The following is a 14,580-nucleotide window of genomic DNA, read 5'->3' as shown; positions in this document are numbered from 1 at the left end:
GGGGTACACTTCCACAGGTACAGGCTCTCACTGGGGTACACTTCTATCGGCACTGACTCTCTCTGGGTTACAATTCAACCCACACTGACTCGCACTGGGGTGCAGTCCCACTGGCTCTAACTGTCACTTGGGGACCGTTCCCTGGGCACTGACTCGAACTGGGGTACACTTCTACAGGCACTGACTCTCACTTGGGTACACTTATACAGGCACTGACGCTCACTGGGGTACACTTCCACAGGTACTGAATCTTAATGGGGTAAACTTCCACAGGCAGTGACTCTGAATGGTGTAAACTTTTGCAGGCACTGAATCTGAATGGTGTAAACTTCTACAGGTACTGAATCTGAATGGGGTAAACTTCCACAGGCACTGACTCACACTGGGGGTCACTTCCACAGGCACTGACTCTGAATGGGGTAAACTTCCTCAGGCACTGACTCTCACTGGGGTGCAATTCCACAGGCACTGACTCTGAATGGGGTAAACTTCCACAGGCACTGACTCTGAATGGGGCACACTTCTACAGGCATTGACTCTCACTGGGGTACATTTCCACAGTGACTGACTCTCACTGGTGTACATTTCCACAGGCACAGATTCTCAACTGGGTACACTTCTGCAGGCACTGTCTCTCACTTGGGTACACTTCTACAGGCAATGCCTCTCACTGGGGTACATTTCCACAGGAACTGACTCTCACTGGGGTACATTACCACATGCACTGACTCTCACTTGGGTACACTTCTACTGGCACTGACTCTCAATTGGGTACACTTCCACAGGCCCTGACTCTCACTCGGGTACATTTCCACAAGCACTGACCCTCACTGGGGTACATTTCCACATGCACTGACTCTGAGTGGGGTACACTTCTATAGGCAGTGACTCCGAATGGAGAGCCGCTCCACAGCCACTGAATCTCACTGGGGTAAACTTCCACAGGCACTGACTCTAAATGGGGTAAACTTCCACAGGCACTGACTCTCACAGGGGTACACTTCCACAGGCACAGACTCTGAATTGGGAACACTGACACAGGCACTGACTCTGAATGGGGTAAGCTTCTCCAGGCACTGAATATGAATGGGGAAAACGTCGACTGTTTCTGATTCTGAATGGGGTAAACTTCCACAGGCACTGACTCTCACTGGGGTAGACTTCCACAGGCACTGACCCTGTATGGGGTAAACTTCCAAAGGCACTGACTCACACTGGGGTACACTTCCACAGGTACTGACTCTGAATGTGGTAAACTTCTTCAGGCAATGCATCTGAATGGGGTAAACTTCTACAGGTACTGAATCTGAATGGGGTGAACTTCCACAGGCACTGACTCTCACTGGGGGACACATCCACAGGCACTGAATCTGAACGGGGTAAACTTCCACAGGCACTGACTCTCACTTGGGTACACTTCTACAGGCACTGACTCTCACTGGGGTACATTTCCACAGGCACTGACTCTCACTGGGGTACATTTCCACAGGCACTGACTCTCACTTGGGTACACTTCTGCAGGCATTAACTTTCACTTGGGTACACTTCTGCAGCCTCTGACTCTCACTGGAGTACATTTCCACAGGCACTGACTCTCACAGGGATACATTTCCACTGGCACTGAATCTCACTGGGGTACACTTCTACAGGCACTGAATCTGAATGGGGTAAACTTCTACAGGTACTGAATCTGAATGGGGAAAACTTCCACAAGCTCTGACTCTCACTGGGGTAAACTTCCACAGGCACTGACTCTGAATGGGGTAAACTTCCACAGGCACTGACTCTCACTGGGGTACACTTCCAAAGGTACTGAGTCTGAACGGGGTAAACTTCCACAGGCACTGAGTCTGATTGGGGTACACTGCCACAGGCACTGATTCTGAATGGCGCAAACTTCTGGAGACAATGACTCTCACTGGGCTAAACGTCCACAGGCACTGACTCTGAATGGGGTAAACTTGCACAGGCACTGACTCTCACTGGGGTACACTTCCACAGGCTCTGAATCTGAATGGGGTAAACTTCCACAGGCACCGACTCTCACTTGGGATCACTTCTTCAGGCACTGACTCTCACTTGGGTACACTTCTGCAGGCACTGACTCTCACTGGTGAACCTTTCCACCTGCACTGACTCTGAATGGGGTACACTTCTATAGGCAGTGACTCCTAATGGAGAGCCGCTCCCCAGACACTGAATCTCACTGGGGTACACTTCTACAGGCACTGCCTCTCACAGGGGTACATTTCCACTGGCACTGACTCTCACTGGGTTACACTTCCACAGGTCCTGACTCTGAATGGGGTAAACTTCCACAGGCACTGACTCTGAATGGGGTAAACTTCTACAGGCACTGCATCTGAATGGGGTAAACTTCTACAGGTGCTGAATGTGAATGGGGTAAACTTCCACAGGCACTGAATCTCACTGGGGGACACATCCACAGGCACTGAATCTGAATGGGGTAAACTTCCACAGGCACTGACTCTCACTGGGGTAGACTTCCACAGGCACTGACCCTGTATGGGGTAAACTTCTACAGGTACTGAATCTGAATGGGGTAAACTTCCACAGGCACTGACTCTCACTGGGGTACACTTACACAGGCACTGTCACTGAATGGGTTAAACATCCACAGGCACTGACTCTCACTGGGGTACACTTCCACAGGCACTGACACTCACTGTGGTACACTTACACAGGCACTGAATCTGAGTGGGGTAAACTTCCAAAGGCACTGACTCTCACTGGGGTACTCTTCCACAGGCACTGACTCTGAATGTGGTAAACTTCCACAGGCACTGACTCTGAATGGGGTTAACTTCTACTGGCTCTAAATCTGAATGGGGTACATTTCCACAGGCACTGAATTTCAATGGGGTAAACTTCTGCAGGTACTGAATCTGAATGGTGTAAACTTCTACAGGTACTGAATCTGAATGGTGTAAACTTCTACAGGTACTGAATCTGAATGGGGTAAACTTCGACAGGCACTGAATCTGAATGGTGTAAACTTCTACAGGTACTGAATCTGAATGGGGTAAACCTCCACAGGCACTGACTCTCACTGGAGTGCTCTTCCACAGGCAATGACTCTCACTGGGGTACACTTCCACAGGCACTGACTATGAATGGGTTACACTTCCACAGGCACTGACTCTCACTGGGGTAAACTTCCACAGGCAATGACTCTGAATGGGTTAAACCTCCACAGGCACTGACTCTCACTGGGGTAAACTTCCACAGGCACTGACTCTCACTGGGGTACACTTCCACAGGTACTGACACAGAATGGGATAAACTTCCACAGGCAGTGACTCTGAAAGGGGTAATCTTCTACAGACACTGAATCTGAATGGGGCAAACTTCCACAGGCACTGAATCCGAATGGGGTAAACTTCCACAGGCACTTACTCTCACTGGGGTACACTTCCACAGGCACTGAATCTGAATGTGTTAAACCTCCCCAGGCACTGACTCTGATGGGTAAACTTCCACAGGCACTGACTCTGAATTGGTTACAGTTCCACAGGCAATGACTCTCAATGGGGTACACGCCGACAGGCACTGACTCTGACTGGGGGACACTTCCTCAGGCACTGTCTCTCACTGGGGTACATTTCCACAGGCACTGACTCTGAATGGGGTAAATTTCTGCAGGCACTGAATCTGAATGGTGTAAACTTCTACAGGTACTGAATCTGAATGGGTTAAACTTCCACAGGCACTGACTCACACTGGGGGTCACTTCCACAGGCACTGACTCTGAATGGGGTAAACTTCCTCAGGCACTGACTCTCACTGGGGTGCAATTCCACAGGCACTGACTCTGAATGGGGTAAACTTCCACAGGCACTGACTCTGAATGGGGCACACTTCTACAGGCATTGACTCTCACTGGGGTACATTTCCACAGTGACTGACTCTCACTGGTGTACATTTCCACAGGCACAGATTCTCAACTGGGTACACTTCTGCAGGCACTGTCTCTCACTTGGGTACACTTCTACAGGCAATGCCTCTCACTGGGGTACATTTCAACAGGAACTGACTCTCACTGGGGTACATTACCACATGCACTGACTCTCACTTGGGTACACTTCTACTGGCACTGACTCTCAATTGGGTACACTTCCACAGGCCCTGACTCTCACTCGGGTACATTTCCACAAGCACTGACTCTCACTGGGGTACATTTCCACATGCACTGACTCTGAGTGGGGTACACTTCTATAGGCAGTGACTCCGAATGGAGAGCCGCTCCACAGCCACTGAATCTCACTGGGGTAAACTTCCACAGGCACTGACTCTAAATGGGGTAAACTTCCACAGGCACTGACTCTCACAGGGGTACACTTCCACAGGCACAGACTCTGAATTGGGAACACTGACACAGGCACTGACTCTGAATGGGGTAAGCATCTCCAGGCACTGAATATGAATGGGGAAAACGTCGACTGTTTCTGATTCTGAATGGGGTAAACTTCCACAGGCACTGACTCTCACTGGGGTAGACTTCCACAGGCACTGACCCTGTATGGGGTAAACTTCCAAAGGCACTGACTCACACTGAGGTACACTTCCACAGGTACTGACTCTGAATGGGGTAAACTTCTTCAGGCAATGCATCTGAATGGGGTAAACTTCTACAGGTACTGAATCTGAATGGGGTGAACTTCCACAGGCACTGACTCTCTCTGGGGGACACATCCACAGGCACTGAATCTGAATGGGGTAAACTTCCACAGGCACTGACTCTCACTTGGGTACACTTCTACAGGCACTGACTCTCACTGGGGTACATTTCCACAGGCACTGACTCTCACTGGGGTACATTTCCACAGGCACTGACTCTCACTTGGGTACACTTCTGCAGGCATTAACTTTCACTTGGGTACACTTCTGCAGCCTCTGACTCTCACTGGAGTACATTTCCACAGGCACTGACTCTCACAGGGATACATTTCCACTGGCACTGAATCTCACTGGGGTACACTTCTACAGGCACTGAATCTGAATGGGGTAAACTTCTACAGGTACTGAATCTGAATGGGGAAAACTTCTACAAGCTCTGACTCTCACTGGGGTAAACTTCCACAGGCACTGACTCTGAATGGGGTAAACTTCCACAGGCACTGACTCTCACTGGGGTACACTTCCAAAGGCACTGAGTCTGAACGGGGTAAACTTCCACAGGCACTGAGTCTGATTGGGGTACACTGCCACAGGCACTGAATCTGAATGGGGTAAACTTCCACAGGCACTGATTCTGAATGGCGCAAACTTCTGGAGGCAATGACTCTCACTGTGCTAAACGTCCACAGGCACTGACTCTGAATGGGGTAAACTTGCACAGGCACTGACTCTCACTGGGGGACACTTCCACAGGCTCTGAATCTGAATGGGGTAAACTTCCACAGGCACCGACTCTCACTTGGGATCACTTCATCAGGCACTGACTCTCACTTGGGTACACTTCTGCAGGCACTGACTCTCACTGGTGAACCTTTCCACCTGCACTGACTCTGAATGGGGTACACTTCTATAGGCAGTGACTCCTAATGGAGAGCCGCTCCCCAGACACTGAATCTCACTGGGGTACACTTCTACAGGCACTGCCTCTCACAGGGGTACATTTCCACTGGCACTGACTCTCACTGGGTTACACTTCCACAGGTCCTGACTCTGAATGGGGTAAACTTCCACAGGCACTGACTCTGAATGGGGTAAACTTCTACAGGCACTGCATCTGAATGGGGTAAACTTCTACAGGTGCTGAATGTGAATGGGGTAAACTTCCACAGGCACTGAATCTCACTGGGGGACACATCCACAGGCACTGAATCTGAATGGGGTAAACTTCCACAGGCACTGACTCTCACTGGGGTAGACTTCCACAGGCACTGACCCTGTATGGGGTAAACTTCTGCAGGTACTGAATCTGAATGGGGTAAACTTCCACAGGCACTGACTCTCACTGGGGTACACTTACACAGGCACTGTCACTGAATGGGTTAAACATCCACAGGCATTGACTCTCACTGGGGTACACTTCCACAGGCACTGACACTCACTGTGGTACACTTACACAGGCACTGAATCTGAGTGGGGTTAACTTCCAAAGACACTGACTCTCACTGGGGTACTCTTCCACAGGCACTGACTCTGAATGTGGTAAACTTCCACAGGCACTGACTCTGAATGGGGTTAACTTCTCCTGGCTCTGAATCTGAATGGGGTACATTTCCACAGGCACTGAATTTCAATGGGGTAAACTTCTGCAGGTACTGAATCTGAATGGTGTAAACTTCTACAGGTACTGAATCTGAATGGTGTAAACTTCTACAGGTACTGAATCTGAATGGGGTAAACTTCGACAGGCACTGAATCTGAATGGTGTAAACTTCTACAGGTACTGAATCTGAATGGGGTAAACCTCCACAGGCACTGACTCTGAATGGGGTAAACTTCCACAGGCACTGTCTCTCACTGGAGTGCTCTTCCACAGGCAATGACTCTCACTGGGGTACACTTCCACAGGCACTGACTATGAATGGGTTACACTTCCACAGGCACTGACTCTCACTGGGGTAAACTTCCACAGGCAATGACTCTGAATGGGTTAAACCTCCACAGGCACTGACTCTCACTGTGGTAAACTTCCACAGGCACTGACTCTCACTGGGGTACACTTCCACAGGTACTGACACAGAATGGGATAAACTTCCACAGGCAGTGACTCTGAAAGGGGTAATCTTCTACAGACACTGAATCTGAATGGGGCAAACTTCTACAGGTACTGAATCTGCATGGGGTAAACTTCCACAGGCACTGACTCACACTGGGGGACACTTCCACAGGCACTGATTCTGAAAGGGGTAAACTTCCACTGGCCCTGACTCTCACTGGGGGGCACTTCCACAGGCACTGACTCTGAATGGGGCAAACTTCCACAGGCACTGACTCTCGCTGGGGTACACTTCCACAGGCACTGAATCTGAATGGCGTAAACATCCACAGGCACTGACTCTGAATGGGGTAAACTTCCAGAGGCAATGACTCGAACTGGGGTACACTTCCACAGGCACTGACTCCCACTGGGGGACACTTCCACAGGTACTGACTCTGAATGGGGTAAACTTCCACAGGCACTGAAATAAAAGCAAAATACTGCGGATGCTGGAAATCTGAAACAAAAACAAGAAATGCTGGAATCACTCAGCAGGTCTGGCAGCATCTGTGGAAAGAGAAGCAGAGTTAACGTTTCGGGTCAGTGACCCTTCTTCAGAACTGACAAATATTAGAAAAGTCACAGATTATAAACAAGTGAGGTGGGGGTGGGGCAAGAGATAACAAAGGAGAAGGTGCAGATTGGACCAGGCCACATAGCTGACCAAAAGGTAAAGGAGAAAAGGCAAACAATATTGCTTTGTCTTTCAACACACCATTAACATATTGTTTGCCTTTTCTCCGTGAACTTTTGGTCAGCTATGTGGCTTGGTCCAATGTGCACCTTCTCCTTTGTTATCTCTTGCCCCACCCCCACCTCACTATTTTTTAATCTGTGACTTTTCTAATATTTGTCAGTTCCGAAGAAGGGTCACTGACACTACACGTTAACTCTGCTTCTTTTTCACCAGATGCTGCCAGACCTGCTGAGTGATTCCAGCATTTCTTGTTTTTGTTCCACAGGCACTGACCCTCACTTGGGTGCACTTCCACAGGCACTGACTCTGAATGGGGTAAACTTCCACAGGCACTGACTCTCACTGGGGCACACTTCCACAGGCACTGACACTGAATGGTGTAAACTTCCACAGGCACTGACTCTCACTTGGGTACACATCTTCAGGCACTGACTCTCACTGGGGTACATTTCCACAGGCACTGAATCTCACTGGGGTACATTTCCACAGGCACTGACTCTCACTTGGGTACATTTACACAGGCACTGACTCTCACTGGTGTACATTTTGACATGCACTGACTCTCACTGGTGTACATTTACACATGCACTGACTCTCACTTGGGCACACTTCCACAGGCACTGACTCTCACGGGGATACACTTCTGCAGGCACTGACTCTCACTTGGGTACATTTCCACATGCACTGACTCTCACTTGGGTACACTTCTACAGGGACTGACTCTCACTTGGGTACACTTCTACAGGCACTGACCCTCACTTGGGTACATTTCCACAGGCACTGACTCTCACTGGTGTACATTTCCACATGCACTGACTCTCACTGGTGTACATTTACACATGCACTGACACTCACTTGGGTACACTTCCACAGGCACTGACTCTCACTGGGGTACACTTCTACAGGCACTGACTCTCACTTGGGTACATTTCCACATGCACTGACTCTCACTTGGGTACACTTCTACAGGGACTGACTTTCACTTGGGTACACTTCCACAGGCACTGACTCTCACTGGTGTACATTTACACATGCACTGACTCTCACTTGGGTACACTTCCACAGGCACTGACTCTCACTTGGGTACATTTCCACATGCACTGACTCTCACTTGGGTCCACTTCTACAGGGACTGACTCTCACTTGGGTACACTTCTGCAGGCACTGACTCTCACTGGGGAACATTGCCACAGGCACTGACTCTCACTTGGGTACACTTCTACAGGCACTGACTCTCACTTTGGTACACTTCTACAGGCACTGACACTCACTTGGGTACACTTCTGCAGGCACTGACTCTCACTGGGGAACATTTCCACAGGCACTGACTCTCACTTGGGTACACTTCTACAGGCACTGACTCTCACTTTGGTACACTTCTACAGGCACTGACTCTCACTTGGGTACACTTCTGCAGGCACTGACTCGCAATGGGGTACATTTCCACAGGCACTGACTCTCACTGGTGTACATTTCCACATGCGCTGACTCTGAGTGGGGTACACTTCTATAGGCACTGAATCTGAATGGGGTAAACTTCTACAGGTACTGACTCTCACTTGGGTCCACTTCTGCAGGCACTGACTCTCACTGGGGTACATTTTCACAGGCACTGACTCTCACTGGGGTGCATTTCCACAGGCACTGACCCTCACTTGGGTGCACTTCCACAGGCACTGACTCTGATTGGGGTAAACTTCCAGAGGCACTGACTGTCACTGGGGTACACTTCCACAGGCACTGACTCTGAATGGGGTAAACTTCCAAAGGTACTGACTCTCACTGGGGTACACTTCCACGGGCAGTGAATCTGAATGGGGTAAACTTCCACAGTCACCGACTCTCACTTGGGATCACTTCTTCAGGCACTGACTCTCACTTGGGTACACTTCTACAGGCACTGAATCTCACTTGGGTACACTTCTGCAGGTACATGTCTCTCACTGGTGTACCTTTCCACATGCACTGACTCTGAATGGGGTACACTTCTATAGGCAGTGACTCCTAATGGAGAGCCGCTCCCCAGCCACTGAATCTCACTGGGGTACACTTCTACAGGCACTGACTCTCACAGGGGTACATTTCCACTGGCACTGACTCTCACTGGGTACACTTCTGCAGGCACTGAATCTTAATGGTGTAAACTTCTACAGAGAGTGAAGCTGAATGGGGTAAACTTCCACAGGCACTGACTCTCACTGGGGTAAACTTCCACAGGCACTGACTCTAAATGGGCTAAACCTCCACAGGCACTGACTCTCACTGGGGTACACTTCCACAGGCACTTACTCTGAATGGGGTACACTTACACAGGCACTGACTCTGAATGGGGTAATCTTCTCCAGGCACTGAATATGAATGGGGAAAACGTCTACAGTTTCTGAATCTGAATGGGGTAATCTTCCCCAGGCACTGACTCACACTGGGGTACACTTCCACAGGTACTGACTCTGAATGGGGTAAACTTCTACCCGCACTGCATCTGAATGGGGTAAACTTCTACAGGTACTGAATCTGAATGGGGTAAACTTCCACAGGCACTGACTCTCACTGGGGCACACATCCACAGGCACTGAATCTGAATGGGGTAAACCTCCACAGGCACTGACTCTCACTTGGGTACACTTCTACAGGCAATGACTCTCACTGGGGTGCATTTCCACAGGCACTGACTCTCACTGGGGAACATTTCCACAGGCACTGACTCTCACTTGGGTACTCTTCTGCAGGCATTGACTCTCACTTGGGTACACTTCTGCAGCCTCTGACTCTTACTGGAGTACATTTGCACAGGGACTGACTATCACAGGGATACATTTCCACTGGCACTGAATCTCACTGGGGTACACTTCTCCAGGCACTGAATCTGAATGGGGTGAGCTTCCACAGGCACTGATTCTGAATGGCGTAACTTCTAGAGGCAATGACTCTCACTGGGCTAAAAGTCCACAGGCACCGACTCTGAATGGGGTAAACTTCCACAGGCACTGAATCTGAATGGGGTAAACTTCAACAGGCCCCGACTCTCACTTGGGATCACATCTTCAGGCACTGACTCTCACTTGGGTACACTTCTACAGGCACTGACTCTCACTTGGGTACACTTCTGCAGGCACTGACTCTCACTGGTGTACCTTTCCACATGCACTGACTCTGAATGGAGTTCACTTCTATAGGCAGTGTCTCCGAATGGAGAGCCGCTCCCCAGCCACTGATTGTCACTGGGGTACACTTCCACAGGCACTGCCTCTCACAGGGGTACATTTCCACTGGCACTGACTCTCACTGGGTACACTTCTACAGGCACTGAATCTGAATGGTGTAAACTTCTACAGGGACTGAAGCTGAATGGGGTAAACATCCACAGGCACTAACTCTCACTGGGGTACACTTCCAGAGACACTGACTCTGAATGGGGTAAAGTTCCACAGGCACTGACTTTCACTGGGGTACACGTCTGCAGGCACTGACTCTCACTGGGGTACATTTTCACAGGCACTGACTCTCACTGGGGTGCATTTCCACAGGCACTGACCCTCACTTGAGTGCACTTCCACAGGCACAGACTCTGAATGGGGTAAACTTCCACAGGCACTGACTGTCACTGGGGTACACTTCCACAGGCACTGACTCTGAATGGAGTAAACTTCCACAGGCACTGACTCTCACTGGGGTACACTTCCACAGGCACTGAATCTGAATGGGGTAAACTTCCACAGGCACCAACTCTCACTTGGGATCACTTCTACAGGCACTGAATCTCACTTGGGTACACTTCTGCAGGCACTGACTCTCACTGGTGTACCTTTCCACATGCACTGACTCTGAATGTGATAAACTTCTACAGGCAGTGACTCCTAATGGAGAGCCGCTCCCCAGCCACTGAATCAATATGGGGTACACTTCTACAGGCACTGACTCTCACAGGGGTACATTTCCACTGGCACTGACTCTCACTGGGTACACTTCCACAGGCACTGACTCTGAATGGGGTAAACTTCCACAGGCACTGACTCTCACTGGGGTACACTTCCACAGGCACTGAATCTGAATGGGGGAAACTTCCACAGGCACTGACTATGAATGGGGTAAACATCCACAGGTACTGACTCTGAATGGGGAAATCTTCCAGAGGCAATGACTCTAACTGGGGGACACTCCCACAGGCACTGACTCTCACAGGGGGACACTTCCACAGCCACTGACTCTGAATGGGGTACACTTCCACAGGCATTGACCCTCACTTGGGTGCAATTCCACAGGCACTGACTCTCACTGGGGTACACTTGCAGAGGCACTGACTCTGAATGTGGCAAACTTCCACAGGCACTGACTCTCACTGGGGTAAACATCCACAGGCACTGACCCTTACTTGGGTGCACTTCCACAGGCACAGACTCTGAATGGGGTAAACTTCCACAGGCACTGAATGTCACTGGGGTACACTTCCACAGGCACTGACTCTCACTGGGGTACACTTCCACAGGCACTGACTCTGAATGGGGTTAACTTCTACTGGCTCTGAATCTGAATGGGGTACATTTCCACAGGCACTGAATCTGAATGGGGTAAACTTCTAAAGGTACTGAATCTGAATGGTGTAAACTTCTACAGTTACTGAATCTGAATGGGGTAAACGTCTACAGGCACTGAATCTGAATGGTGTAAACTTCTACAGGTACTGAATCTGAATGGGGTAAACTTCCACAGGCACTGACTCTGAATGGGGTAAACTTCCACAGGCACTGTCTCTCACTGGAGTGCACTTCCACAGGCACTGACTCTCACTGGGGTACACGTCCACAGGCACTGACTCTGAATGGGGTAAACTTCCACAGGCACTGACACTGAATGTGGTAAACATCCACAGGTACTGACTCTGAATTGGGTAATCGTCCAGAGGCAATGACACTAACTGGGGTACTCTCTGGAAGATCTAATTCAAGAGTGAACTATACAGTAAATGGAAAAGTCCTGGGGAAAATTGATGTCCAGAGAGATTTGGGTGTTCAGGTCCACTGTTCCCTGAAGGTGGCAACGCAGGTAAATAGAGTGGTCAAGAAGGCATACGGCATGCTTTCCTTCATCGGACGGGGCATTGAGTACAAGAGTTGGCAGGTCATGTTACAGTTGTATAGGACTTTGGTTCGGCCACATTTGGAATACTGCGTACAGTTCTGGTCGCCACATTATCAAAAGGATGTGGATGCTTTGGAGAGGGTGCAGAGGAGGTTCACCAGGATGTTGCCTGGTATGGAGGGCGCTAGCTATGAAGAGAGGTTGAGCAGATTAGGATTATTTTCATTAGAAAGACGGAGGTTGAGGGGGGACCTGATTGAGGTGTACAAAATCATGAGAGGTATAGACAGGGTGGATAGCAAGAGGCTTTTTCCCAGAGTGGGGGTTTCAATTACTAGAGGACACGAGTTCAAAGTGAAAGGGGAAAAGTTTAGGGGGGATATGCGTGGAAAGTTCTTTACGCAGAGGGTGGTGGGCACCTGGAACGCATTGCCAGCGGAGGTGGTAGATGCGGGCACGATGGAGTCTTTTAAGATGTATCTAGACAGATACATGAATGGGCAGGAAGAAAAGAGATACAGAACCTTAGAAAATAGGCGACATGTTTAGAGAGAGGATCTGGATCGGCGCAGGCTTGGAGGGCCGAAGGGCCTGTTCCTGTGCTGTAATTATCTTTGACACTTTCTTTGACACTCCCACAGGCACTGACTCTTACAGGGGGACACTTCCACTGCCACTGACTCTGAATGGGGTACACTTCCACAGGCATTGACCCTCGCTTGGGTGCACTTCCACAGGCACACACTCTCACTGGGGTACACTTCCAGAGGCACTGACACTGAATGGGGTAAACATCCACAGGCACTAACTCTCACTGGGGTACACTTCCAGAGACACTGACTCTGAATGGGGTAAAGTTCCACAGGCACTGACTTTCACTGGGGTACACGTCTGCAGGCACTGACTCTCACTGGGGTACATTTTCACAGGCACTGACTCTCACTGGGGTGCATTTCCACAGGCACTGACCCTCACTTGAGTGCACTTCCACAGGCACAGACTCTGAATGGGGTAAACTTCCACAGGCACTGACTGTCACTGGGGTACACTTCCACAGGCACTGACTCTGAATGGAGTAAACTTCCACAGGCACTGACTCTCACTGGGGTACACTTCCACAGGCACTGAATCTGAATGGGGTAAACTTCCACAGGCACCAACTCTCACTTGGGATCACTTCTACAGGCACTGACTCTCACTTGGGTACACTTCTGCAGGCACTGACTCTCACTGGTGTACCTTTCCACATGCACTGACTCTGAATGTGATAAACTTCTACAGGCAGTGACTCCTAATGGAGAGCCGCTCCCCAGCCACTGAATCAATATGGGGTACACTTCTACAGGCACTGACTCTCACAGGGGTACATTTCCACTGGCACTGACTCTCACTGGGTACACTTCCACAGGCACTGACTCTGAATGGGGTAAACTTCCACAGGCACTGACTCTCACTGGGGTACACTTCCACAGGCACTGAATCTGAATGGGGGAAACTTCCACAGGCACTGACTATGAATGGGGTAAACATCCACAGGTACTGACTCTGAATGGGGAAATCTTCCAGAGGCAATGACTCTAACTGGGGGACACTCCCACAGGCACTGACTCTCACAGGGGGACACTTCCACAGCCACTGACTCTGAATGGGGTACACTTCCACAGGCATTGACCCTCACTTGGGTGCAATTCCACAGGCACTGACTCTCACTGGGGTACACTTGCAGAGGCACTGACTCTGAATGTGGCAAACTTCCACAGGCACTGACTCTCACTGGGGTAAACATCCACAGGCACTGACCCTTACTTGGGTGCACTTCCACAGGCACAGACTCTGAATGGGGTAAACTTCCACAGGCACTGAATGTCACTGGGGTACACTTCCACAGGCACTGACTCTCACTGGGGTACACTTCCACAGGCACTGTCTCTGAATGGGTTAAACATCCACAGGCACTGACTCTCACTGGGGTACACTTCCACAGGCACTGACTCTCACTGGGGTACATTTCCACATGCACTGACTCTGAGTGGGGTACACTTCCATCGGCAGTGACTCCTAATGGTGAGCC

Source organism: Heterodontus francisci, chromosome 15 (assembly GCF_036365525.1).
Source record: "Heterodontus francisci isolate sHetFra1 chromosome 15, sHetFra1.hap1, whole genome shotgun sequence".
Taxonomy (NCBI): domain Eukaryota; kingdom Metazoa; phylum Chordata; class Chondrichthyes; order Heterodontiformes; family Heterodontidae; genus Heterodontus; species Heterodontus francisci.
Note: the sequence above shows the minus strand (reverse complement) of the source record.